Source organism: Triticum dicoccoides, chromosome 5B (genome assembly GCF_002162155.2).
Source record: "Triticum dicoccoides isolate Atlit2015 ecotype Zavitan chromosome 5B, WEW_v2.0, whole genome shotgun sequence".
Classification (NCBI taxonomy): domain Eukaryota; kingdom Viridiplantae; phylum Streptophyta; class Magnoliopsida; order Poales; family Poaceae; genus Triticum; species Triticum dicoccoides.
The window spans coordinates 341,154,989-341,166,176 of NC_041389.1; positions in this window are offsets into that span (position 1 = coordinate 341,154,989).

Here is an 11,188-nt window from a genome sequence, read left to right on the forward strand (position 1 = left end):
AGAAAGGCAAAAAAAAAAAGGCCAAAGAAAAAAAGAGAAAAAAAGAGAAAAAAAAGAAAAAAATAAATGAGAGAAAAAGAGAGAAGGGACAATGCTACTATCTCTTTTTCCACACTTGTGCTTCAAAGTAGTACCATGATCTTCATGATAGAGAGTCTCATATGTTGTCACTTTCATATACTAGTGGGAATTTTTCATTATAGAACTTGGCTTGTATATTCCAATGATGGGCTTCCTCAAAATGCCCTATGTCTTCATGAGCAAGCAAGTTGGATGCACACCCACTTAGTTTCTTTTGTTGAGCTTTCATATATTTATAGCTCTAGTGCATCCGTTGCATGGCAATCCCTACTCACTCACATTGATATCTATTAATGGGCATCTCCATAGCCCGTTGATACACCTAGTTGATGTGAGACTATCTTCTCCTTTTTTGTCTTCTCCACAACCACCATTCTATTCCACATATAGTGCTATGTCCATGGCTCACACTCATGTATTGCGTGAAGGTTGAAAGAGTTTGAGATTATTAAAGTATGAAACAATTTCTTGGCTTGTCATCGGGGTTGTGCATGATTAAATACTTTGTGTGATGAAGATACAGCAACAGCCAGACTATAAAATTTTGTAGGGATAACTTTCTTTAGCCATGTTATTTTGAGAAGACATGATTACTTTGATTAGTATGCTTGAAGTATCATTATTTTTATGTCAATATGAACTTCTATTTTGAATCATTTGGATCTGAACATTCATGCCACAATAAAGAAAATTACATTGAGAATTATGCTAGGTAGCATTCCACATCAAAAATTCCTTTTTTATCATTTACCTACTCGAGGACGAGCAGGAATTAAGCTTGGGGATGTTTGATACGTCTCCAACGTATCTATAACTTTTGATTGTTCCATGCTATTATATTACCCCTTTTGGATGTTTATGGGCTTTATTTTACACATTTATATCATTTTTGGGACTAACCTACTAACTGGAGGCCCGGCCCGTATTGCTGTTTTTTTGCCTATTTCAGTATTTCGAAGAAAAGGAATATCAAACGGAGTCCAAATGGAATGAAACCTTCGGGAGCGTGATTTTTGGAACGAACGTGATCCAGAGGACTTGGAGTGCAAGTCAAGAAGAAGCCGAGGTGGCCATGAGAGGGTAGGGCGCCCCCCTATAGGGTGCGCCTCCTTGTCTCGTGGGCCCCTCGGGCGGCCACCGACGTACTTCTTCCTCCTATATAAGCCTACGTACCCCGAAAACATCCAAGGAGCCAACGAAACACAATTTCCACCGTCGTAACCTTCTATATCGGCGAGATCCCATCTTGGAGCCTTCGCCGGCGCTCTGTCGGAGGGGGAATCGACCACAGAGGGCTTCTACATCAACACCATAGCCCCTCCGATGAGTTGTGAGTAGTTTACCAGAGACCTTCAGGTCCATAGTTATTAGCTAGATGGCTTCTTCTCTCTTTTTGGATCTCAATACAATGTTCTCCCCCTCTCTTGTAGAGATCTATCCGATGTAAGCTCTTTTTGCGGTGTGTTTGTCGAGATCCGATGAATTGTGGGTTTATGATCAAGTTTATCTATGAGAAATATTTGAATCTCCTCTGAATTCTTTTATGTATGATTGAGTTATCTTTGCAAGTCTCTTCAAATTATCAGTTTGGTTTGGCCTACTAGATTGATCTTTCTTGCCATGGGAGAAGTGCTTAGCTTTGGGTTCAATCTTGCGGTGTACCCAGTGACAGCAGGGGTTGCAAGGCACGTATTGTATTGTTGCCATCGAGGATAAAAAGATGGGGTTTATATCATATTGCATGAGTTTATCCCTCTACATCATGTCATCTTGCTTAATGTGTTACTCTGTTCTTTATGAACTTAATACTTTAGATGTAGGCAGGAGTCGGTCGATGTGTGGAGTAATAGTAGTAGATGCAGACAGGAGTCGGTCTACTTGTTGTGGACGTGATGCCTATATACATGATCATGCCTAGATAATCTCATAATTATTCGCTTTTCTATCAATTGCTCGACAGTAATTTGTTCACCCACCATAATACTTATGCTATCTTGAGAGAAGCTTCTAGTGAAACCTATGGCCCCGGGGTCTATCTCTTATCATATTTGCTTCCAATCTACTTTTATTTGCATCTTTACTTTTTGCATCTATATTATAGAATACCAAAAATATATTTATCTTATCATACTATCTCTATTAGATCTCACTTTTGCAAGTGGCCGTGAAGGGATCGACAACCCCTTTATTGCATTGGTTGTGAGTTCTTTGTTTGTTTGTGTAGGTGCGTGGGACTTTTGAGGAGCCTCCTACTGGATTGATACCTTGGTTCTCAAAAACTGAGGGAAATACTTACGCTACTATTGTTGCATCACCCTTTCCTCTTCAAGGAAAACCAATGCAAGCTCAAGACGTAGCAGATACTACCAGAAAGGTGACCGTGTTGGGCACAAGACACCAGGGCGCGCCTGGCTTGCCAGGCGCGCCCAAGTGGGTTGTGCCCACCTCAGGTACCTACTGGACTCTGTTTTTCTTCCATTTTGCTTGTTTCCCAAGATAAAAAATCTTTATATACCCCCCGAACCTGTTGACCTCCGTATCGCGGAGAAATCTCTTGTTTTCTTTTCCCGATGTTTCCCCGACAGATCTGAAATTATGTCGTCCCAAGACTCGGAGGGTGAGAGCTACGTTGTTGATTATATCGCAAACCCTAAGGTCTATGGAGATGTGGAGCACTATAGCTGGACTTCGGAGGAAGAAGAAGACTATGATCCTAAGAGGAAGGAGGAGACGAGCTCGGAGGAAGATGAAGTCCCATTGCCCCTACCTGGGGACATGCACGTTGAATTTAAGAAGTCGAGTCTCCCCAACAAAGCAAAGAAGCCTAAGATCCAGTTTATCCCCTTTCGTATTTTGTAGGAATACAAGCAAGATCTATGCAAAAAGGTATTGGAACTCGAGTGGGAGATTAGTGAATTAAAAGATGAGAATTCCCTCCTCAAGCGTAAGCTAAGGAAGAAAGACAAATCTACTACTTCATCACCACCACCTCCTTCATCACCAAAATAAAATTGAGTATCGGGTATGGGCACTCCCCTTGGCTTTCGCCAAGCTTGGGGGAGGTGCCCGGTATCGTATCACCTCCACTATCTTTTGCCTTTACTTTTTTTAGTTCGATCCATAGTTATCTTTTGCTTTAGATGAATAAAACTTTAGTTCGATCCTTTCTTTTCGAGAGTTTGCTTAGTGATCTATCTTTGTAATCATGTGTGAGATATAAAATAAAGTTTAGTTTGAGTTTTGCTTTCTTTACTTTCTTGTTGCAACAAAAAGAAAGGAAATCAATGAAATAGATCATATGCTAATCTTATGGTAAGTGATGACATTACACAAGGAAAAGTATAAATAGTAAATTTTATTATAGATTGACAAACATAGCATTGGTCAATGATGCAACTCATGAAAGAATTAATAAGGGAAGAGAAGATTCACATGCAAATACACTATCCTGGAAATCTTTTATGATTGTGAGCACCCATCAAAATATTATATGCCAAAAAATTTGACATTGGACAAGGAAGACAACATAATGATTTGTGTTCGTTCATATTCACATAGAAGCTATATTGTCATAGATCCTTCAACGTGTGGTGTTTGCCCCCATCTTGGCTAGCCAAAAATTTCGCACTAAGTAGAGATGCTACTTGTGCATCCAAAACCCTTAAACCAAAATCTTGTTTTGAGAGTCCATCATACCTACCTATGGATTGAGTAAGATCAAGTAAGTTGTCATCGGTGCAAGAAGGCAATAAAAATTGCTTCTAAAAGTGTTAGATCATTTAGTGTAAGAGAAAATTGAGCGTTGTATGACCTTGTGATGGCGAAGAAACAAAGCGACAGACTGCATAATAAAGGTTGCCATATAAAATGACGTTCTCTTGCACTAAGGGGTTGAGCATACAAACAAAAAGCGCATGGCAACCTCTGCTTCCCTCTGCGAAGGGCCTATCGTTTACTTTTATGTATTTACTTCATGCAAGAGTCAAAGTTCTTCTCTCTATTCCTTTTTATTTTCTCCTTTGGTAAGCATCATGTGGTGAGGAAAGATCTAGGCACATATATCCAGTTGAATATGGGTAGCATGAGTTATTATTGTTGACATCACCCTTGAGGTGAATACATTGGAAGGTGAAACTATAAGCCCCTATCTTTCTATGTGTCCGGTTGAAACGTTTTGCTCATATGTTTGTGGTGAGTGTTAGCAATCATAGAAGAATAAATGATGGTTGAGTATGTGGACTTGCCTAAAGGCTCCGATACGTGACCCTTCCTGAAAAGATGATGAATTGTAGTTGCAAAGTTGACTGAGAACGAACATAGTTTGTTGGTTTCCAATAGAGTTTATACTTTATACTTCGATGTTGTGATGAATTGTTACTTGTTCATGAGAAGTCTATATTAAAAAATTTATGTTAAAGTTTGTTGCTATTACAATAAGTTACAAGATGCTTCTATGTTTGTATTTTGTTTTTTGTCCACACCTCTATCTCTCTCTCTAAGCATGTGGACATGTTTTTCGATTTCGGTTTTCGCTTGAGGACAAGCGAGGTCTAAGCTTGGGGGAGTTGATACGTCCATTTTTCATCATGTTTGCCTACTGTTATTTATGTTGTTTCATTGCATAATAATGCTTTTTGGAGTAATTATAATGCCTTTTCTCTCATAATATGCAAGGTATATACGAAGGGGGAGAATTCCGGCAGCTGGAAATCTGGACCTGAAAAAGCTACGTCAGGCTACCTATTCTGCACAACTCCAAATGAGCTAAAACTTCACGAGGATTTTTTATGGAATAAATAAGAAATACTGGAGCAAATAAGTACCAGAGGAGGCCACCCTGGTGAGCACAAGACACCAGGGTGCGCCTGGGGGTTGTGCTCATCCAGGCCCACCTCTGGTGCCCCTCTTCTGGTACATAAGTGATTTTGACCTAGAAAAAAGAAGGAGAGGACTTTCGGGACGAAGCGCCGCCGTCTCGAGGCGGAACCTCGGCAGGAGCACTTTTGCCCTCCGGCGGAGCGATTCCACTAGGGGAACTTCCCTCCTGGAGGGGGAAATCATCGTCATCATCATCACCAACAACTCTCCCATCTTGGGGAGGGCTATCTCCATCAACATCTTCAACAACACCAACTCCTCTCGAACCCTAGTTCATCTCTTGTGTTCAATCTTTGTACCGGAACTATAGATTGGTGCTTGTGGGTGACTAGTAGTGTTGATTACATCTTGTAGTTGATTACTATATGGTTTATTTGGTGGAAGATTATATGTTCAGATCCATTATTCTATTTAATACACCTCTGATCTTGAGCATGATTATCATTTGTGAGTAGTTACTTTTGTTCTTGAGGTCACGAGAGAAATCACGTGAACTTGATATGTGTTCAATATTTTGATGATATGTATATTGTGATTCCCTTAGTGGTGTCATGTGAATGTCAACTATATGACACTTCACCATATTTGGGCCTAAGGGAATGCATTGTGGAGTATTTATTAGATGATGGGTTGCGAGAGTGATAGAAGCTTAAACCCTAGTTTATGCGCTATTCCATAAGGGGCCGATTGGATCCAAAAGTTTAATGCTATGGTTAGAATTTATTCTTAATACTTTTCTCATAGTTGCGGATGCTTGCGAGGGGGTTAATCATAAGTAGGAGGTTTGTTCAAGTAAGAACAGCACCTAAGCACCGGCCCACCCACATACCAAATTATCAAAGTAGCGAACACGAATTGAGCCAACATGATGAAAGTGACTAGATGAAATTCCCGTGTACCCTCAAGAACACTTTGCTTATCATAAGAGATTGTTTTGGCTTCTCCTTGGCCTCAAAAGGATTGGGCTACCTTGCTGCACTTTTGTTACTACTGCTGTTACTTGCTCGTTACAAATTTGTTGGGGAACGTTGCAGAAAATTAAAAATTTTCCTACGGTTTCACCAAGATCCATCTATGAGTTCATCTAAGCAACGAGTCAAGGGAGAGAGTTTGCATCTACATACCACTTGTAGATCACGAGCGGAAGCTAGCCAAGGGGATGGTGTTGATGGAGTCGTACTCGAACGTGATTCGGATCACCGATGTCCAAGTGCTGAACGGACAGCACCTCCGCGTTCAACACACGTACGGGACGGGAGACGTCTCCTCCTTCTTGATCCAGCAAGGGGGAAGGAGAGGTTGAGGAAGATTGCTCCAACGGCAGCACGACGGCGTGGTGTAGTTGGTGCAGCAGTACTCCGACAGGGCTTCGCCAAGCATATACGGAGGAGGAGAGGTGTTGGGGAGGGGAGGGGCTGCGCCTTGGCTTGTGTTGAGCTCCCATGCGCCTCCCCACTATATATAGGGGTGGAGGGGCTGGTTTCTTGCCCTCCAAGTCCATTGGGGTGTTGGCCAAGGTGGGAGGAAAGAAATCCCATCATTTCCTTCCCCACCGATTGTTATCCCCCCTTTTTAGGGATCTTGATCTTATCCCTTCGGGATATGATCTTATTCCTTCTAAGGGGGGATCTTGGTGCGCCTTGACCAGGGGTGTGGGGCCTTTCCCCCACTACTCACGTTCATGTGGGTCCCCCCATGCAGGTGGGCCCCACTCCGGAACCTTCTAGAACCTTCCCGGTACAATACCGAAAAATCCCGAACATTTTCCGGTGGCCAAAATAGGACTTCCCATATATAAATCTTTACCTCCGGACCATTCCGGAACTCCTCGTGACGTCTGGGATCTCATCCGGGACTCCGAACAACATTCGGTAACCACATACAAACTTCCTTTATAACCCTAGCATCATCGAACCTTAAGTGTGTAGACCCTACGGGTTCGGGAGACATGTAGACATGACCGAGACGTTCTCCGGTCAATAACCAACAGCGGGATCTGGATACCCATGTTGGCTCCCACATGCTTCTCGATGTTGTCATCGGATGAACCACGATGTCGAGGATTCGATCAAACCCTGTATACAATTCCCTTTGTCAATCGGTACGTTACTTGCCCGAGACTCGATCGTCGGTATCCCAATACCTTGTTCAGTCTCGTTACCGGCAAGTCACTTTACTCGTACCGTAATGCATGATCTCGTGGCCAACACTTTGGTCACCTTGAGCTCATTATGATGATGCATTACCGAGTGGGCCCAGAGATACCTCTCTGTCATACGGAGTGACAAATCCCAGTCTCGATCCGTGTCAACCCAACAGCTACTTTCGGAGATACCTGTAATGCACCTTTATAGTCACCCAGTTACGTTGTGACGTTTGATACACCCAAGGCACTCCGGTATCCGGGAGTTATACAATCTCATGGTCTAAGGAAGAGATACTTGACATTGGCAAAGCTCTAGCAAACGAACTAAACGACCTTTGTGCTATGCTTAGGATTGGGTCTTGTCCATCACATCATTCTCCTAATGATGTGATCCCGTTATCAACGACATCCAATGTCCATAGCCAGGAAATCATGACTATTTGTTGATCACAACGAGCTAGTCAACTAGAGGCTCACTAGGGACATATTGAGGTCTATGTATTCACACGTGTATTACGATTTCCGGATAATACAGTTATAGCATGAATAAAAGACAATTATCATGAACAATGAAATATAATAATACTTTTATTATTGCCTCTAGGGCATATTTCCAACAGTCTCCCACTTGCACTAGAGTCACCAATCTAGTTACATTGTGATGAATCGAACACCCATAGAGTTCTGGTGTTGATCATGTTTTGCACGCGAGAGAGGTTTAGTCAGCGGATCTGCGACATTCAGATCTGTGTGCACTTTGCAAATCTCTATGTCTCCATCTTGAACATTTTCACGGATGGAGTTGAAACGACGCTTGATGTGCCTGGTCTTCTTGTGAAACCTGGGCTCCTTTGCGAGGGCAATAGCTCCAGTGTTGTCACAGAAGAGTTTGATCGGCCCCGACGCATTGGGTATGACTCCTAGGTCGGTGATGAACTCCTTCACCCAAATCGCTTCATGTGCTGCCTCCGAGGCTGCCATGTACTCCGCTTCACACGTAGATCCCGCCACGACGCTCTGCTTGCAGCTGCACCAGCTTACTGCTCCACCATTCAACATATACACGTATCCGGTTTGTGACTTAGAGTCATCCAAATCTGAGTCGAAGCTAGCGTCGACGTAACCCTTTACGACGAGCTCTTCGTCTCCTCCATAAACGAGAAACATGTCCTTTGTCCTTTTCAGGTACTTCAGGATATTCTTGACCGCTGTCCAGTGTTCCTTGCCGGGATTACTTTGGTATCTTGCTACCAAACTTACGGCAAGGTTTACATCGGGTCTGGTACACAACATGGCATACATAATAGATCCTATGGCTGAAGCATAGGGGATGACACTCATCTCTTCTTTATCTTTTGCCGTGGTCGGTGACTGAGCTGAGCTCAGTCTCATACCTTGTAACATAGGCAAGAACCCCTTCTTGGACTGATCCATTCTGAATCTCTTCAAAATCTTATCAAGGTATGTGCTTTGTGAAAGACCTATGAGGCGTCTCGATCTATCTCTATAGATCTTGATGCCTAATATATAAGCAGCTTCTCCAAGATCCTTCATTGAAAAACACTTATTCAAGTAGGCCTTAATGCTGTCCAGAAATTCTATATTATTTCCCATCAGGAGTATGTCATCTACATATAATATGAGAAATGCTACAGAGCTCCCACTCACTTTCTTGTAAACGCAGGCTTCTCCATAAGTCTACATAAACCCAAACGCTTTGATCATCTCATCAAAGTGAATGTTCCAACTCCGAGATGCTTGCACCAGTCCATAAATGGATCGCTGGAGCTTGAATACTTTGTTAGCGTTCCATAGTATGCGGCAATTGCTAACATGATTCGGACGGACTTTAGCTTCGCTACGGGAGAGAATGTCTCGTCGTAGTCAATCCCTTGAACCTGTCGATAACCCTTAGCGACAAGTCGAGCTTTATAGATGGTAATATTACCATCCGCGTCCGTCTTCTTCTTAAAGATCCATTTGTTTTCTATCGCTCGCCGATCATCGGGCAAGTCTGTCAAAGTCCATACTTTGTTTTCATACATGGATTCTATCTCGGATTTCATGGCTTCAAGCCATTTGTTGGAATCCGGGCCCGCCATTGCTTCTTCATAGTTCGAAGGTTCATTGTTGTCTAACAACATGATTTCCAGGACAGGGTTGCCGTACCACTCTGGTGCGGAACGTGTCCTTGTGGACCTACGAAGTTCAGCAGTAACTTGATCCGAAGTACCTTGATCATTATCATTGTTTTCCTCTTCAGTTGGTGTGGGCATCATAGGAACGGTTTCCTGCGCTGCGCCACTTTCCCGCTCAAGAGGTAGTACTTCATCGAGTTCTACTTTCCTCCCACTTACTTCTTTCGAGAGAAACTCTTTTTCCAGAAAGCATCCGTTCTTGGCAACAAAGATCTTGCCTTCGGATCTTAAGTAGAAGGTGTACCCGACAGTTTCCTTTGGGTATCCTATGAATACGCATTTTTCCGACTTGGGTTCGAGCTTTTCAGGTTGAAGTTTCTTGACATAAGCATCGCATCCCCAAACTTTTAGAAACGACAGCTTAGGTTTCTTTCCAAACCATAATTCATACGGTGTCGTCTCAACGGATTTAGATGGTGCCCTATTTAAAGTGAATGTAGCTGTCTCTAGAGCGTATCCCCAAAATGATAGCGGTAAATCGGTAAGGGACATCATAGACCGCACCATATCCAATAGGGTGCGATTACGACGTTCGGACACACCGTTTCGCTGAGGTGTTCCAGGTGGCGTGAGCTGTGAAACGATTCCACATTTCCTTAAGTGTGTACCAAATTCGTGACTTAAGTATTCTCCTCCACGATCTGATCGTAAGAATTTTATCTTTCGGTCACGTTGATTCTCCACCTCATTCTGAAATTCCTTGAACTTTTCAAAGGTCTCAGACTTGTGTTTCATTAAGTAGACATACCCATATCTACTCAAGTCATCTGTGAGAGTGAGAACATAACGATATCCTCCGCGAGCCTCAACGCTCATTGGACCGCACACATCGGTATGTATGATTTCCAACAAGTTGGTTGCTCGCTCCATTGTTCCGGAGAACGGAGTCTTGGTCATTTTGCCCAAGAGGCATGGTTCGCACGTGTCAAACGATTCATAATCAAGAGACTCTAAAAGTCCATCGGCATGGAGCTTCTTCATGCGCTTGACACCAATGTGACCAAGGCGGCAGTGCCACAAGTATGTGGGACTATCGTTATCAACTTTACATCTTTTGGCATCTACACTATGAACATGTGTAATATTACGCTCGAGATTCATTAAGAATAAACCATTGACCATCGGAGCATGACCATAAAACATATCTCTCATATAAATCGAACAACCATTATTCTCAGATTTAAATGAGTAGCCATCTCGTATTAAACGAGATCCAGATACAATGTTCATGCTCAAACTTGGCACTAAATAACAATTATTAAGGTTCAAAACTAATCCCGTAGGTAAATGTAGAGGCAGCGTGCCGACGGCGATCACATCGACTCTGGAACCATTCCCGACGCGCATCGTCACCTCGTCCTTCGCCAGTCTCCGTTTATTCCGCAGCTCCTGCTGTGAGTTACAAATATGAGCAACGGCACCGGTATCAAATACCCAGGAGTTACTACGAGTACTGGTAAGGTACACATCAATTATATGTATATCAAATATACCTTTGGTTTTGCCGGCCTTCTTATCTGCTAAGTATTTGGGGCAGTTCCGCTTCCAGTGACCCTTCCCCTTGCAATAAAAGCACTCAGTCTCAGGCTTAGGTCCATTCTTTGACTTCTTCCCGGTAACTGGCTTACCAGGCGCGGCAACCTCCTTGCCGTCCTTCTTGAAGTTCTTCTTACCCTTGCCCTTCTTGAACTTAGTGGTCTTATTGACCATCAACACTTGATGTTCTTTCTTGATTTCAGCCTCTGCTGACTTCAGCATCGAGAACACTTCAGGAATGGTCTTTTCCATCCCCTGCATGTTGTAGTTCATCACAAAGCTCTTGTAGCTTGGTGGGAGCGACTGGAGGATTCTGTCAATGACCGCCTCATCTGGGAGGTTAATGTTC